General features: G+C 36.9%; 1 protein-coding gene across 1 annotated transcript in view; it reads right to left on the bottom strand.

Moving 5' to 3' along the window:
- LOC131680264 (liprin-alpha-1-like) overlaps positions 1–12,211 on the bottom strand; it is a 1,110,500-nt gene that overhangs the window by 115,049 nt on the left and 983,240 nt on the right. The gene's annotated exons all lie outside the window — the stretch shown is intronic.

Genomic DNA, 12,211 nt, shown 5'->3' with positions numbered 1-12,211 from the left:
ACTGCGTCATGCCAAGACGGGAGGGTCGTAGCGTAGTATGTTGGTACTTAGCTATCGATGCCTAATGGCGTGAAAAGGTGAGCATCCAAGTCAGTCTCACACGGCATGTTAAGGGTGAGCACAAAAGTCAGCCTCACATGGTATGGTAGAGGGTAGCACAAAAGTAAGCCTAGCAAGGAATGAAAAAGGTGAGCACACAAGACAGCCTTGCATGGTATGTAAGAAATGGGGCCTAAGAAAAATGTCCCACATGGGATGCCAGGGGGAGTGACAGAGGTATAATAGAGTGGCACGATTGAGAGTGAATCAGGTGATGGGGTGAGCACCCAAGTCAGCCTCACATGGTATGGGTGAGGCGAGCACAAAAGTAAGCCTAGCAAGGAATGAGTAAGGTGAGCACACAAGTCAGCCTCGCAAGGAACGAAAAAGGTGAGCACAAAAGTCAGCCTCATGTGGAGTGTTTGAGAGTGAATCAAGGTGCGATAGAGAGAGCACCCAAGTAAGCCTCATACAGGACGTATGAACGCGTGAGTGAGAGTGAATGAGTACATTAAGTACAGCCATCCCCCCAGAAGTAATACCGAGAGGTAGTTCCTGGGAGGAACGATGGCAAAGCCCAATGGAGTTTAGTCGGTATTAATGGCAGCGTCACCATTCGAGCCGGACACGCCCCAGTGCACCCCGTGCGGTAGCTTGGACCCTACCAATAGCACGTGTACTGGGCTAGGGCGTAAAGGTCTTCTCCATTGTAAAAAAGAGGTCGCAACAAAAGGGCAAAACAGGGGGCAACCCCCCTACCCAACACACAAGGGTCCTTGCAGGAGTAGTAACAACACCGAAAGAAGTCGTTTGATGTTGACCTAGTCAGTTGGATTAGAAGAAATGTGCCATACCTTGATGCAGCTGGTGATAAGCACCACTAACAATGAATTGATTAGCAGCAAAATAACTTTTTGACACCATTTTAAGCGACTTAGTAGAATGCAACATTTCAATTGTAGCATATAGCGGTATATTACTTTCCTTAATTTGTAGTAAATTTTATTTGCGGGCTTTGTAATTCTCTCTCACTCACGCGAGAAGAAGCTTATCCGATGTCAAACTTTTCCGAGATAAGATGAGTCGCAAAATTCTCCGTCTCCAAAAATAGCGTGAGAATAATTTAATAAAATTTATTTGGTTTTTTCCTTCTCACCGGAGAAGGTTATAATATTTTAATTTCGTGGAAATCAATAAAAACGTCACAATATACATTTAATTACAAAGAAAAGCGGCAAAGAAGTAGGATAGACTTGTTTTTTCATGTATTGGAATAGCGACAGTAAGGCAGCGAGCGCAAAAAGGATACCGTGATAAAGTCATTCGCTCATTCTCCGGTGGTTTTATTTATCCCGAGAAATAACACGTTGTATTTATCCGGAGAAGTTGTGTGAGTTCCAATAACTTTTCGTGTGAAAATGTGAGTTTTTATTGTCGCAGTAGCAAATTATCCAGATGCATTTACTCATATGAGCGATAAATGCAATGCCTGTTTATTTGTTTTTCATTTTCATTGCTTTGTGAAACAAATCAGCAATGTTTGGTGAACTCATATTCGCTACCTTGAAACGAAGGGTTAGTCGGGAAAAATAATTCTGAACCAGAGTAAAAGTTAACTATGACTTTTTAAATATTTTGTCAAGGATCAATTAATTCCAATAAAAAATGATACTATGCTTCTTCCCTCCCACCAAACCCGGAGAAATTGATGTAAAACCCGGAGATCGCTCCAGAAAACCGGAGTCTCCGGGTCAAACCCGGAGGGGTGGCAACCCTAAAGATTTCTGACAGCTCATTTACAACCGCAGATGCAAACTCAAGTCAAAGGGAATTGGTTTGTTTTCATCGCGAAATACCTAACCTCAACCGATTTTTACAGTGCACAATATTTTGTTTTCATTATTTCGTTATTCAGTGCCTTTTCTTTTTTTCCGGGAATAGAAATGTCAATATCAATTGGTTTGTTCCAGTACACGCTTCTTGCTTCCAGTTGCTCCAGAACAAACAGAAGCAAAAGAGTTACTCCTTTTTACTCCGGTTTGCTACCATAAGATGAAAAAAGAGAATGGAATACAGGAACGATTTTCTCTCTGTTTGCTCCGGAGTACTTCTAGTTTCTCCTGGTACTGGAACAAATCTTATGTACTCCAGGAATAGCGTTTTACGCCAGCGTCAAATAACCGCTCACGCAGTTTTGAAAACAGCAATTTATTTTGGGTTTCCGGTTTTTAGTAAAATAACGTAACTTCACGCTGACGGCAAGTTTTTGAAGTTTCTACTTACAAACATGAAATATTCAACACGCTCACTCATAAAAACTCAAATTTGAGTGGCCAGCCACTCAATTTCATAAAAACTGCACGTAGTCAAAAAATGAGTTTGCTCCGTTTACTCAGTTTTGAGTTTGGGGTGAAAATGTCAACTTTGAGTAGATTTTACTCAAAAAGAAAATGCAAAAAATAATCAATTCGCATTTTTAATATAACAACAGAAAATCTCATCGGCACTTCAAATATCATTTACCTGAACCTTCAGGCGCCAACGACGCCTGAAAATATAATCCGAGAATGTTTCTCCTCCTATTTCATGTAAATCAGCGCCTCGTTGTAATGGCAGAAACTACAAAAAACAGGAAAGGGTAATTGATTTGAATAGAAGTAAAACTCAGATAAACTTACCTTTTAATTTTATGAATGATCCGAATCAACTCTGCAACTGCTATGTCCGCGACTTGGTCTTTTATCAACGTTTTAATTAACGTCGAAGTTCATTAACTTTTTCGTGTCTATAAGTGCTTTTTTCACCCTAAATTTCGAAAATTGAATGGCTACTCACCAGTTGAGTTAATTTTACTCAAATAAAAACTCATTTTTTGACATATTGCTCCCATTTTTGAGGGGATAAAGAAAAGATAAAGAAAGTTTTTTATATTGTATTGATAAATAATAATTTTCTATAGGGCAGCTCAAAGTGGATCATTCAGTAAGTGGTGTCTGGAATTTCCTGAATAAAGTTGACGGTGAGAAAGGAGCAAAATGTCGCATATGCCGCAAAATGTATTCAACATCCGGTAATACCAGCAATGTATGGAAACATCTGCACGGTATTACTAAAGAGAACCACAAAGATGCTGTAATTGGAGAAAAGGGGAACGTAACATTTAAAAACAAGCAGATAATTGATGTCAACGCCAATGACGATATTGACAGCACTCACGAAAGCAACGATGATTCGTCTTCAAGTATTATAGAAGCGGTGAGTATATTTTTATTTCCTATTTGGATTACAAAAACTGAATTTATCTTGTATTAGGGTGGTTCTGTCGGTGGTGGTGCAGCGTCAAGGTCTGCTTCGAAGAGCAGCGTATTACGACCACAAACGGGGAATAATGATTCACCGAAACCTTTGGTGCAACAATCTCTTCATTGTGTCATTGAACGTGGAAAATCTTTTCAAGGTAAGAACGATATTTTTCCCTTTTAATTTATTAATTAGTCAAAGTAAAAATTAGATATGTTACTTACTATTTGTATTTATTGTGCTAATTTAATAGAAAACTAGTAAAAGTAAAAAAGTAAATGATTAAAATAAATGTAAATTTTCTATTCTCGTAGTATCGACATAACGGATGCGTTACTGTTCATGGTCCATGGTCATGGCAACACGTCCGCGAAAAGTTCTCAAAAATTTCTGCTGTTGTCCTAACAATGGACGGGTGGACTGAGCCACACAATACTAAGGCTTTCGTCGGTGTAGCTGTGCACTATGCAGTCGATGACGAAATGCATTCGGCGGTATAGGGAGTGGAGCCTATGTCAAGGGCACACACACGACAATTTGGCGACTTCATCACTACAGTTTTGTAACCATTGGGGTCTAAAACCGATGCAAGTTTCGCACGTTGTTACTGACAATGCTCCGAATACTGTTCTTGCTGCGAAAGAAGCATTCGGGGAATCAAAACATTTAGCATGTTTCAATCATACACTAAATTTAATACCCTCGTCAGGGGTGGGTTTCAAATCGGTAAACGGACAGCGTATCCCATACGTTCCAGGAATACCAGATCTAATTGAAAGACTCAAAAACATTGTGACTTTCTCACATACCAGTTACAAGTTTGCGGATGAATTGAGAAAGGTGCAGTTAGACGGAGGAGCTACTGAGAGCACGCTACTTCGGTTGATACAAGATTGGTTTGTTTTGTTCTTATTGCAGTTCTGTTTCTAATTCGCAAAAATAACTTTGGTCTAAATATCCGTCCGATTCAAATCGATCCAATTTATCCAAACGCGCTCTACTGTAACCCTTTGATGTGCAATTGGAATCAAGCGTGTAGAGAGAAGGAAAGAACGAGAAAATCGAAAATGCGGGTAGATATTGTCGCGCTTATAATAAAATCTCACATTGCGGGTGTCTGAAAGGCGCATCAAATATATACGCAGTTGCTCCGCAAGCAGATTTCAGTGGAGCTTTATTTTTCTGCCAGCTGTGTGCTTTTCGAAAGCTTCATGGAAAAAGCTCCCTATAAATGTATATAGGCGGCTGTCACGCGCCTATCTCAATTGAGCTTTCATGTAATCGCATATCGAGCGATTATCCTGCAAGGCACAATATAGATCGACGGTGCTTCCCGGTCAAAAAAAATGCGGACGAACATGGTCAGGCGATTTAACCCTCAAAAAGGCAAGCGGGTCTCAGAGGCCCGGCACGTTACAATTTTTTAGTTACAAAAAAATGTGTATGCAGTATAAGCTTAGGCATGGAAATTTTGATAAGTAACTTTGAAATCTATAACAAAAATAAAGAATTGTGAAATTTTCATCTATGGAGTGATGCCCAGCTATGTTTGAATTTTTTACATGCACAAAAAGGCAAGCCGGGCCTGGCAGGCCCGGTGTGCATGCAATATTTACTAGGAATACCACGAGTTTTACACATTGTTATATATCTGAAAAAAACATTTTGATGAGTTCATCTTCATACTAGCAGATTTTTTTTCATGTTTTGATTGATTTTATCTTTTTACCTTTTCTGATAAGAAAAAAATCTTGAAAGTTTGAGCGAATTCTATACATTTCTTTTATAAGAAATGTAAAAATAGCATACGATAATGACGTGTGTCATATTTTTTTGGGTAAATACTTTTATTTCACCCACTGTGGTCTACTTGATAATGATTTGGATACAACATAACCTAACTCTGTCGTTATTGTCTATTTTTGTTGTCTATTCTTTGTGTTATAGTTGTCGTAATTATTCAAATTGTAGGATCTAAAAGCAACAAAAAATTGAAATGTCTATAAGACGATATGCCCATGTTTTCAATCGTCTCAAAGAATCTGAAATAATGGAAGAAATTCGAGCAAATTCAACAGCAGACAATTCCAAAACTGATTGGCAAAGTGAGGAAGAAGATGTGAATGATATTGCTTCCGACGATGAATCTGATGCGGACTCGGAAGAAAAATCTGAATATGTACTCCGGTTAAGCATCAGAAGAAATTAATAGTAACCCAGAAACATTCATTGGTCGTGTTCAAACGAAATGGAGCTCAGAACCAATTGACAGTCAACGTGATCTTCCGAGTACTCACCTTTTGGAAAAATTGACCTTTTTACATCCATCGCCTTATACGCTGAAATCGGGTTTTGCTGGCGTGTTCGTACTCATCATCCTGTAATTCCGGAACCGGAAGTCGGATCAATTAGAAATTCAACAGCAGCCAATGGGAATGCTGTACCTTTCATTTGAAACCAAGTTTGTAAAAATCGGTAACGAATTCGCTGAGAAATAGGTATGACATTAACTAAGGAACTTGGTAAGTTCTCCCGGGGCATCAAGAACCGCCATAGCTGGCCAATGTGGTCGAAGTGCCTTCGGTGGGTCATTAATGATCTAGACTTGCAAAGCCAAGTAATGTTGCACATATTAAAATATACATATTTTAATATATATATATATATATATATATATATATATATATATATATATATATATATATATATATATATATATATATATATATATATATATATATATATATATATATATATATATATATATATATATATATATATATATATATATATATATATATATATATATATATATATATATATATATATATATATATATATATATATATATATATATATATATATATATATATGTATATATTGCATCATTTGGACATCATGATGGTATCAGTTTCTGTGGAAATTTGCTGGTGATTGTACTCTTCAACACGTAACTCCAGAACCGAAAATCGGATCAATAAAAAAACCAATAGCGACCAATTTGTACAAATCGGTCCAGCCACGTTTGAGAATACATACATACACACATACACACATACATACACACATACATAGACATTTTACGATCGTGACGAACTGAGTCGAATGGTACAAGAGCTTTGGCCCTGCGGGTCTCGGTTAAAAAGTCGAAATTTCGACTGTTTGCATAACCTTTCTATATGAGAACGGAAAAAAGGAGCTTGAATTTAGACGGGCCTGAGAGGCCCGGCTTGCCCTTTAATGTTAGGATTTTAGCTTGCCTTCACAAGGGTTAAACAGTTTGACGTTTAACTCAACTCGCCTGTTCTAATTGCCCCTAGGAACAAATGCAATATGCGAATGCGATTTAAAGGCAATTTCAACACTTGGACAAATTTTCTGGCGGCTGAAAAGGACTTGGTTATTTTTGCGTTTTTCAAACGGCGCTTCATGTTTGGTTTAAGCTTAAAATAGTTTTTTTAAACGATTGGCGTGTTTTCGCTTGTATTTTGTTTGTCTAGTGCACTTCATTTAGCCAACGAATATGGAAAATTGTGGAATCGTGTGTAAATATAGTGGAACAAGATATCTGAGCTAAACTCTTATTAAAAGTCATATTGTGGTAAGTTTAGGTGTGCAATGCCAATTTCACCATTGATTCTTCCCATAGTTTGGTGGTGATTACCTAGTGTAGTGATAAGTTTATGTGAGTAGATAATGAATCTGAAAATAAGTAATATTTGCACGTTCCCTGGCGATTTGAGGGCGATTTAAGGGCGGATAGAGCGGCTAAAAAATGACGGCGGCAAATCGCTCAAATGTTGCATTTGAAATAGCCCCCTAATTGCCAGCAATTTGCTGGCAAATTGAAGGGCAATTAGCGCATCCGAGTTGGCAAATAGCCTCCCGTTAGCCAACAACTTGCCCTTTTTGACTGGGTTGTCTTTCCTACCCCTGTAAAAAAACTCGGACGAACATGGTCAGACGATTTCAAAAGTATGACGTTTGACTCAAGTCGCCTGTGCTATTTGCCTCTAGGAACAAACACAATTTGCGAATGCGATTTAAAGGCAATTTCAATACTTGGAAAAAAATTCTGGCGGCTGAAATGGACTTGGTTGTTTTTTGCATTTTTCTAACATGGTGGTTCATGTTTGGCTTATAAGCTTAATTTTGTTTTTGAACAATTGGCGTGTTCTCACTTGTACTTTGTTTGTCTAGTGCAGAGTTAAAAATAATCGAATCTGTTTTTTGACGACTGAAAATGAACCTGATGCGACTCGCGGTGAATAGAAAAAATATTCATTCAAATATCCATGTTAATCATTCAGTTGAATATCGTACAATATATTCATTCACTAATTATCTAGGAAAATGTTTTCAAATGCCGGTAAAGCAACTGAAACAACAATCATCATCGCTTACATTGTGCCAGGGCCTACTTTGATGCGTTTGATTCGTTACTGCACGGTCGCTTCGTGTAATTATCGGAAACGAATGAAAATCTGCATGGATGAATGGGCGGTTTGTTCGTTTGACGTTTTCAGCTGCGTCGCTGAATATTGAAAATGAATGCGGCTGAATATGATCAATTTTCATTCCATGAGTTTGAATATTTTTAACTCTGGTCTAGTACACTTCATTTAGCCAACGAATGTGGGAAATTGTGGAATCGTGTGTAAGTATAGTAGATCAAGATCTCTGACCTAAAGTCTTAATGAACGTCAGATTGTGAGCTTTGGTGTGCAATACCAATTTCACCATTGATTCATCCTATGGTTTGATGGTGATTACCGAGTATACTGGTCAGTATATGTGAGTAGATAGTCAATCCGAAAATAAGATTTTTTTGTTATTTTCATATTGGGCAGTTAAGGGCGATTAAATGGCGCGCTCCGTGGGCGATTTAAGGGCGGGTTGGACGGCAAAATGACGGCGGCAAATCGCCCATATGTTGCATTTGAAATAGCTCCATAATTGCCAGCTATTTGCTGGAGAAATAAAAAGGGCAATTAGCGCATCCGTGTAGGCAGATTGCCCCCGTCAGCCAGCAACTTGCCCTTTTTGACTGCCCAGTCAAAAAGGGCAAGTTGCTGGCTAACTTAAGGCTATTAACCCACTCGGATGCGCTAATTGCCCTTCAATTTGCCAGCAAATTGCTGGCAATTAGGGGGCTATTTCAAATGCAACATTTGAGCGATTTACCGCCATCATTTTTTTTGCCGCCCAACCCGCCCTTAAATCGCCCAAGGAACGCGCCATTTAATCGCCCTTAATTGCCTAATATGAAAATTAAAAATAATACTTATTCTCGGATTCATTATCTACTCACATATACTTACCAGTATACTAGGTAATCACCACCAAATTAGAGGAAGAATCAATTTTGAAATTGGTATTGCACTCCAAAACTTACCACAATCTGACGTTCATTAAGACTCTAGGTTTGAGAACCTGCAACACTAAAAAATTTAAATCTAAATTGCAAAATTTAAAAAAATATTGCATTCGCCAATTTTTGCTCGAGTATTCTAAAAAGTATGATCATTCATGTGGTTAAAACAGTATTCGACTTTAGGTTCCCGCATCAGCGATAATGAGCCTTGAAATAGGCTATTTTTTAGACGAAAAGTTTCCATAACTTTTGAAAAAAATAAGTTAGACCTTCGGTGTCCAAGAGAAAAATACTCGGTTTGAAATTTTCTATAAGCTGTGTAAAGGTTGTTTTAACAAAAAGTAAAAGATACGAAAGTTATACTAAAAAAACGTTTTTTTCAGGAACACCCTAATTCATTGTCTTAAATTTCTTATATAACAAAAACTAAGAGAGATAGAGCTTTGATATATTCAACAAATTTATTCAAAATAAGTTTTTTTACAACTTTGTGGAAGGGCATGGAGCTCTATCTTTCATTAGTAAAAAGTTTATTTTCGTATTTTAGATAAATTGAAACCACCCTAACTATTCTAACAAAAAGAAGCATCTTCTGATGTACACAAATTCATCCTAAGACATGATACGCCTAAATTATATAAGTTTGTCGGAAAGTTAAAATTCCTCCTAAATCAGCGATCGAGACCACTGTGCAATGATGTGAAGAAGAAGAACTGTTCAAAATTCAGAAAATTGTGAGTTACGGTATACACCGCATTTTGTCGGGGTGCCTCCTGAAGATTCACTGTCTGCATCCAGTGTCAGGTTCAATTTGTAAAGTTATAATTGTCAATTCATCAACAGACAGATCGCAGATTATAGGAAGTAATTAATTGTAATTTATTATTTTGTAACTGGGATTTGAAGCTTTTTGAATTTTCGCATGACGTCAGCAAAATTTCGTTGAACTGAACGTTTTAGCAATCTAAGATGTTGAAAGCTCAGCAAGTTGGATTTAACCCATTTGATAGATTTACTTAGCTGAAAATCAGCTTTTGAAATTGTCAAATTCTCAGCTCAATTACTGAACTTTTGGTATTTAAGGCTTGATTGTGCTGATAATTTGAGTTACTACATGTTCAGCAAAGTAAGTCTGCCCAATTCTATATGCATGATTAGAGGAGTAGTTAAGTAGGATGGTACAATAAGCTCCACTAGGCTAAAATTTCAGATTTTTATTTCAAGAATCACGTAATTATCTAAAGCATAATAATAATTGTATGTGACATTTTCCATGTGCTGCAAAACAGCCACTAATACAAACGTTTCCAGAAAAGGTAAGCTTCCACTATTTTTCAACAAGCGTTTGATTTAATTTGAATCGAGGATTACAAAATTATTTTAAAAATTTAACCCTGGAACGTTACACTTGCGTTTTCCATCCTAGAAATGTACCCCACGCATTTGATCGCAATTTTCGCAGGTAAAACTTCAAACAAAAGAAATGTATAATACACGATTTACTTCGTTTTTTAAACAGCTGTGTAAGTGGAAGTACGGATTTTTTTTATCAATGATGCATATATTGGTTGAACAAAATAAAAAGTGAAAAAATCGCTGTTGACTTTTTTCACAAAAATTACTATAATTTTGCGAATTTTCAACCGATTTGAAAAAAATCAAATGATTCTAAAAGTTGAAAGAATGATCTTGATACGGTTTAAAATGGAACTTCGATATTTTTGAAAAACTGCAATGATTTTGAAGAGTGAAAGTTTAAAAATCGGGTTTTGGAAAATACCACGAAATGGGGTGGAAATAGAAATGAAAAAATATTTCTGATCAATAATACATTGGTAACACGCAATGTTACTGTTACAGCTGTTATTGTGCACAAATTATACTTGCGAGCCATTGCTTTGAAAAACTATAAAAATTAACAATAAAACAATAAAAATCAGCAAAAACGAGAATGATTTTTTGTTCCGCTCCAAACTTAAATTAAATTATTTAAATAAACCATTAAAAACGATTAAATAACATTAATTGTTACTGAATTATGGTTAGGGTCCCAGGTCGGCAAATGCCGAATTCTCATTTTTACACGGTCTTAAAGAAGGCGTGGGGTACATTTGTACCCCAGTGCAACGTTCTAGGGTTAAATACATCAGACTATCAAATGGCATTAACAGTGAATTTTCAATTAACCTCATTGTACGGTTTTTTAACATTGCCGTGTATTGCCGATCAGAACGCAGTAAAGCATCATGTTACCGGAAAAAGACAAAAATATGCAAAAATTTGTTATGCTCCTCTTGCGCATACTTCTGGGGTTTTCGATTGATTGACACCGGTGTAGTGGAGTGCACTGAAATTGTACCATTTTTGCACTTTCTAGCAGAAGTGCAGAAAACTGGGTATGTTCCATTGACACTTCTGCTAGAAAGTGCAAAACCAGTGCAATCCACTATACCGGTGTTAATCAATCGAAAATCCCATTCGTTATTTTCAATACTCTCTTCGGCTTTCTTCTCACTCAACCAAAAAATCACTTACCTCTCATATGCAAAAACCTGTAAATATTTTCCATAATACTTTTCACATGAATGCTATTATTTTCACACATAATCTTTTCTCTCTTCCGGCCTATAGAAACCAGTATTGACTACAGATACCTTTTATCTGACATTCAGTTGATTGTTAGCATATCTTTCGAATGCCAAATACCAAATAAGTAGACAAATATTTTTTTGTTTATAAAGATAGGACCAAACCCGTGGGTGTTTGCTGGTAGCCTTATGAAACGTATCATAAAACTTCAAATCACCATATCTCTCGAATCTCTCGATGGAACATTTTGAAATTCACTGAGAAGATGCTTGGATACTGTATCTTTCGAATGCCGTATGCCAAATTTATGGTCATTTTTTGTTAATAAAGGTTTTAGGAACACCGTGAATAGCAATCATATGTTACGTGAAGTGGGTTTATCTGATATGCATTTGATTGTTGGTTACCATTCAAATGCCTTGCTAGGTAAAGTAGCGGGGTTGAATTAATGTGCGTATAATCCTAGTAAAGTCCACCCGGCAATTGGGCCAGTATTTTGACTGGCTCTAGTTAGTATCCGGTTCCATGGAACACTGCAGTGACAAAACAATCGTTTTGTTTTTTTTTGTGTTTCGAATTCATCTCGTCAGTAACTAGCACCATCTGGGAGTCTAGTTAGACGATGTATCTAAACTAGTATCCAAATTAGCACTAGTTAGACACAAAAAAATCCAAACAGTTCACACGAGTGACATGTGGCTTTAGGCGTTCACATATGTCGTGTGAACTGTTTGGAATTTTTTGTGTCTAACTAGTGCTAATTTGGGTACTAGTTTAGATACATCGTCTAACTAGACTCCCAGATGGTGCTAGTTACTGACGCGATGAATTCGAAACCCAAAAAAAAACTTAATTAAAATTAGGTCTTGTGCCCTCTACGCGGAAAGCGGTTTAGTCCAATTTTTATTG

This window comes from Topomyia yanbarensis, chromosome 2, assembly GCF_030247195.1.
Source record: "Topomyia yanbarensis strain Yona2022 chromosome 2, ASM3024719v1, whole genome shotgun sequence".
NCBI classification, from domain to species: domain Eukaryota; kingdom Metazoa; phylum Arthropoda; class Insecta; order Diptera; family Culicidae; genus Topomyia; species Topomyia yanbarensis.
Note: the sequence above shows the minus strand (reverse complement) of the source record. Positions and strands in the feature narration are given on the sequence as shown.